The sequence below is a fragment of the Sinocyclocheilus grahami genome, unplaced genomic scaffold (assembly GCF_001515645.1).
Source record: "Sinocyclocheilus grahami isolate Dianchi unplaced genomic scaffold, SAMN03320097.WGS_v1.1 scaffold266.1, whole genome shotgun sequence".
NCBI lineage: Eukaryota > Metazoa > Chordata > Actinopteri > Cypriniformes > Cyprinidae > Sinocyclocheilus > Sinocyclocheilus grahami.
Window position 1 is genome coordinate 1,046,408 of NW_015505445.1, and position 6,000 is coordinate 1,052,407.

The 6,000-nt window shown below is 38.8% G+C and overlaps 1 protein-coding gene and 1 long non-coding RNA gene across 2 annotated transcripts in view; one reads left to right on the forward strand and one right to left on the reverse strand.

Annotated features, from left to right (window-relative positions):
- The window catches only part of LOC107599416 (forkhead box protein P1-B-like), a 205,696-nt gene that overhangs the window by 58,158 nt on the left and 141,538 nt on the right, over positions 1-6,000 (forward strand). The window lies entirely within an intron of this gene.
- LOC107599417 (uncharacterized) overlaps positions 1-6,000 on the reverse strand; it is a 37,564-nt gene that overhangs the window by 27,304 nt on the left and 4,260 nt on the right. The gene's annotated exons all lie outside the window — the stretch shown is intronic.

Consider the following 6,000-nt stretch of genomic DNA (forward strand, 5'->3'; position numbering starts at 1 on the left):
TAATTTGTAAGAATTAAAAAAAAAAACTGGTAACACTTCAGAATAGGGAACACATATCAGAATCAGAATCAGAATGAGCTTTATTGCCAGGTATGTTTACACATACGAGGAATTTGTTTTAGTGACAGAAGCTCCACAGTGCAACAGAATGACAGTGACAAGATAGGACACAGATAATAAAAATAATTATATAAAAATATACAAAATAGACAATGTACAAAAAAGCAAAAACACAATATATAATATAAACAATTTTGTATGTACAGGTATGATGTGCGCAAATTTGAAATGTAAATAAGTATGTGTGTTAAATAAATAATGTATACTAGTGTTGTGTGTTCCACGATTATTGTTAAGTGTTCATGAGATGGATTGCCTGAGGAAAGAAACTGTTCCTGTGTCTGGTCGTTCTGGTGCTCAGTGCTCTGTAGCATCGACCAGATTGCAACAGTTCAAAGAGGAAGTGTGCTGGATGTGAGGGGTCCAAAGTGATTTTGCTAGCCCTTTTGCTCACTCTGGATGAGTACAGTTCTTGGAGAGAAGGGAGGGTTGTACCAGACAGTTATAGAAGTGCAGAGGACGGATTCAATTATGGCAGAGTAGAACTGTTTCAGCAGCTCTTGTGGCAGGTTGAACTTCCTCAGCTGGCAAAGGAAGTACAACCTCTGCTGGGCCTTTTTCACAATGGACTCAATGTGATTGTCCCACTTCAGACCCTGAGAGAAGATCAATGGGGAGAGGACGCAACCCTGGGGGGCGCCAGTGCTGATCGTACAGGTGCTGGATAATAATTTTCCCAGCCTCACTAGCTGCTGCCTGTCTGTCAGGAAGCTGGTGATCCACTTACAGATGGCGGAGGGCACGGAGAGCGGAGTTAATTTGGGCAGGAGGAGGTTTGGATTGATAGTGTTAAACGCCGAGCTGAAGTCCACAAACAGGATCCTCACATAAGTCCCTGGTCTGTCTAGTTGACTGTCACACCATCTGGGCCTGGTGCTTTTCTTCTCTTGTTCTTTCTGAAGACCTAACGCACATCATCTTCACTGATCTGGAGTGCTGGAGGGGGGTTGCAGGAGGTGTGAATGGTGTTTTTTCAAACCTGCAATAAAACTCGTTCAGATCGTCTGCCAGTTGTTGATTCTCCACAGTGCTGGGGGATGGTGTCTTGTAATTGGTGATGTCTTTCAGACCTTTCCACACTGAAGCAGGATCACTGGAAAATAATTGGTTCTTTAGCTTTCCAGTACAATTCCTCTTTGCCACTCTGATCTCCTTTTCCAGTGTGTATTTGGCCTGTTTATACAAGAATCTGTCCCCATTCTTGCGAGCATCTTTTTGGCCTGACGGAGCTGTCTGAATTTTGCAGTGAACCATGGTTTGTCATTGTTGTAGGTTAAATGAGTCCTTGTAGGAATGCACATGTCTTCACAGAAACTGATATATGATGTTACAGTCTCTGTGAGCTCGCCCAGATCAGTGGCAGCAGCCTCAAAACACTCCAATCAGTGAGGTCAAAACAAGCTTGTAAATCCTGCTCTGCTTCATTAGTCCATCTTTTTCAGTCCTTAATACAGGTTTAGCTGATTTCAGTTTCTGCCTGTAGGTCGGTATAAGATGAACTAGGTGTAACAGTGATCCAATATATTACCGTCTCTGGTGGGACATGTAACATGCTGTCTGTATTTTGGCAGTTCACGGGAAAGATTTGCTTTATTAAAGTCCCCGAGAATGATTAAAACAGAGTCTGGGTGTTGTTGTTCTGTGTCTGTGATCTGATCAGCGAGTTTCTGTAAAGGTGAGCTCACGTGCGCTTGCGGAGGAATGTAAACACTCATGAGAATGAACAAGCAAAACTCCCGAGGCGAATTGAACGGCTTGCAGTTAACGAAGAGAGCTTCTAGATCGGGACAACACATCTTCTTTAACGCTGTAACATCTGTACACCACCTTTCGTTGATGTAAAAACATGTCCCTCCGCTATTTCAACATTGATTCTGCATCGCGTTCTGCTCTAAACAGCTGAAAGCCGGGCAGATGTAGCGCGCTGTCCGGAATGGCGTCATTCAGCCAGGTTTCCGTGAAACACAGAGCAGCAGAGTTTGAAAAATCATTGTTTGTCCTGGAGAACAGAAGAAGTTCGTCCGTTTTGTTGGGTAGAGTGCGGAGATTCGCCAGATGGATGCTAGGCAACGGTGTTCGAAATCCGCATTGCCTGAGCTTCATGAGCACACCTGCTCTCTTCCCCCATCTGCGCGTCCTGAAGCGCTTGATCAGCGCCGCTGCTCCGCCAACTACAACATTCAGCAAAACGTCAGAATAATCGAAATCCGGTAGAAGATTTTGTGGTGTGTTCTGCCGAATGTTCAGCAGTTCATCCCTGGTAAAACTGATCGTGTTTGAGAAACAAAAAACAGGAAAAACGAACAAAAACAGTACAAACACTGGAGAGCCAAGCACTGAGGCGGCCGTGTGCGGCGCCATCTTATCTTATTCCCTATTATTAAGAGTTTTCCATGAACAAACTCCTAATTAGTGGTCGACTGATATTGGTTTTTTGACTGCCGATATCTTGGAAAGCAGGGTGGCCGATAACCGATATAATTTTATTTAATATTTAAGAAATTTGAAATAATTTGTAAATGGATTAAAAAATAAATGTGTAAAATAAACATGCTTATACTTTAAATGACAAAGTATTTTTCACAAATAAACAAATATTTAATACAAATATAATTTAAAAGGAAGTAAACACTGTAACCAACAGGGCACTCAGTATTCTGGGAAGTTTGTGTGCATTGGGAATCACATTTTTTTCAAATAAAGCCTAGGTAACACTCATTTTACATACAGCACACAATGAAAATGACATTAATATGACATTGGGCAAAAACATGAAGCGCAGCATAATTTGAAATCACGAGTTTGCCGATCGCGCGTATCAGTGAAGCTGAACTCTCCTCCTGTCCGTATTCAATGGGCTAGTTGCATATTTCCGCCATCTTGGATTTCCGGTCTTGCGAGTGTGTGCATAGATACTTCCGGTTGTGCTAAACGCCAGTGCAGAGAACCGGAGAAATCCAAATATTACCTTCTATATATGTTTTAGAGGATCTATAATATCACTTAAAATGCAAATAAGATCTACACCGCTATTATTACTATACTATACATGTTAACTGAGCCAGTGCATTTGAAACTTACGCATGTTTGGGTCCTGTGAATGAATGAAATAGGCCTACTCTAATCCCTACTGTTTACAAAATTAAAGTTGAACATGGTGTGTACACACAGCTACACAATGACTTTTTCCCTTACCAATTATGTAAATGTACAAATGACTTATTTCTCGAAAATGTTTGTATTACATTGATTTTTTTTTAAAATGTAATATTTACTTTGTGAGACATGGGCTGCGATTGATCTTCATAAATATCCATTTCTCAATTGTGCACATACATCAGTTTTCCATTATCATTTTCACAACATATTTTAATATTTTACACACAGTTAACTTTGCGTCAAACATATTTTTTAAATTAAACAAATAAAAAAACGGGCTGTAAAAGGATACAACTAATACATGACTAATTTAAAGATTTGTTTTATCTGATAATTAATGCAAAATAAATCTTAAAAATATTCATGCGCTGCTTATGGACAGATAATTATTTATGCAACAGATCTTTCACAAAACAGGTAAATATTAATAAAAACGCACAGGTAATGGAAACACTGATCTTTTAATTAATGCCAATCTACCATAATTACATTGTTAAATTGTACAGTTACAGTTATAAATTATATTATCAAATAAAGTTAATAAAACATACATGCAGAAATCACCCTAATCAGCCCTGAACCCTAATCATCCTATAAATAGCAGTCAGAACAAAATCAACTCTCCGAAAATGTACAGTATTGCATGTTTGAGTGGTTTGTGTTTGAATGAAGAGATCCCTGTGGACTGACTAACCACTGACGCTCAACCGCAAAATCAACAGTATAAAGAATGAAGATATCTCCGCATTGTATCTTGATGAATTTTCACACAGAGGTACGCAATAATGTAGGGAGGATGTTTTCTCTTGTCTTTGATATTTTTGTATGCAATTTTCGTATGTAAGTTTCCCCTTACAGTAAATGAGAACGTAGCAAGACCGGAAGTAAGTATGCACACACTCGCATCGCTGAGGCTCACCGGCGCCATCTTGTGCACCGAGCCCATTCGCACGGACCGACTGTCAGGCAGAGAACACACGATCATGCAGGATACAAATGCACACTTCATAAGATCTCACAGCTAGATTCGACTAAGTTTGCAAGGTTTTTGAAATTAGATGGTCATTAGTCATTCAAAGATTTGTTTAAATTATATAAATGCGTTTTTGCTGAATGCTGGCGGCAGAAGAGAAAATATTATAATGTTTGCCTTTCTATTACTAACAATATAAAAGCAATTGTTATAATACTTTTTTGTATACATTTTAATAACTTTGTTTAACAGTTCTATCTGATTATTAGACCGACTTCTGTCCGTGGACAGAACTGTTAACGACGACAGCGAACAAGAGGGAGAATGTGAGCACTGTGTAGTGATGGGTCGTTCTTGAACGATTCGTTCATTTTGAACGAATCTTTAATGTAACTCGGGAAGAACGAGTCGTCTCGGGGAGTGATTCATTCAGTCGCGCATGCGCAACATCCTATAGGTTCTGTACTGGAATTAGTTGATTAGTTCATCTCTCGAGTCTTCGGGTTTTTCGAGTCGTTCGTTTATCACATGACAGACCCATAAGCTTAACCAATGTAGTCTGAGCCGGAAAGAGAATTGATTAGTTCATCTCTCGAGTCTTCGGGTTTGAGTCGTTCGTCGTTTGAGTCTTTGCCTTGCGAAATTTGCATTTACTTTGATCTAAATGATCTGACAAAATGTAATTACTTCTGATCAAATGAATTAGTGAAACTGATTTATCATAATATCACCACCACAATGAGAAATCACATGAAATCCAAACAGTCGACTGAGGAAAGACAGCTGTCCATCACTGCATTCACGACTGCAGGTAAGTGCAGCTGTACTTCGATTGAGCCGAGCAGAGAGCGCATCTGATAGCCAAATGATCTTGAGACATATATAAAGGTTCCTCGAGGGAGAGTGGTTTAACACAAAGCGCTAAGAAACTGTAAGCACACGTTATCTTTGTCGGCGCGTTCTTATTGTTATCAGACTGAGGAACAAACTTTCACCCGAGCATGTGGATATTATTGTTTCTCAGAATTTATACGTGAAACAATGTAAACACAATAAATATAGGCTGACTCGAGTATATGTAACATTAGCCTACGTTCTGTATGGCACAGTCTGCTTGATTTTTCCGTTTGCTCTGCTTGATCTTGAATGCTTTTATTTTAATGTATTTTTGTTTACACGTTTTCAACCAAAATAAAACCTTGTGATATAACGTAACGTTGTTGTAGAACATTGTTGTGTAACAGCTAATCATAAGCTTGTTCAGAAATCGTGACAAAAACTTGATAATTAAAAATCATTTATTTAAACTCATTTAAATAAATGAATATTCGAGTAATCGTTTTTTATGAGCCCAAATATTCGAATGCAACATTTTTGGGAAATGCCCATCCCTACCCTGCAGTCTGAGCCGGAAAGAGACTTAATAATAATAACCAACTCTTTATTACCTTTGTTACAACATTCAGTGTTATGGAAAAGAACCATCATGACAGAAATTCACACATTTATAAACCGTAAGAAGTAAAAAGCTACAATTTGAGACCAGAAACTCATCACGTAACCGTAAGAGTAAATAATAATTATAATAATGATACTACTACTACTACTACTACTAATAATAATAATAATTATGCACCCGTTTGTAAGGAAGCTTGTAAATTAACTAATTTCTCTATCCAATGCTGTCACGTCATGTGACAAAAGAACGAATGATTCGAAAGACTCGAGAGATGAACTAATCAATTCTC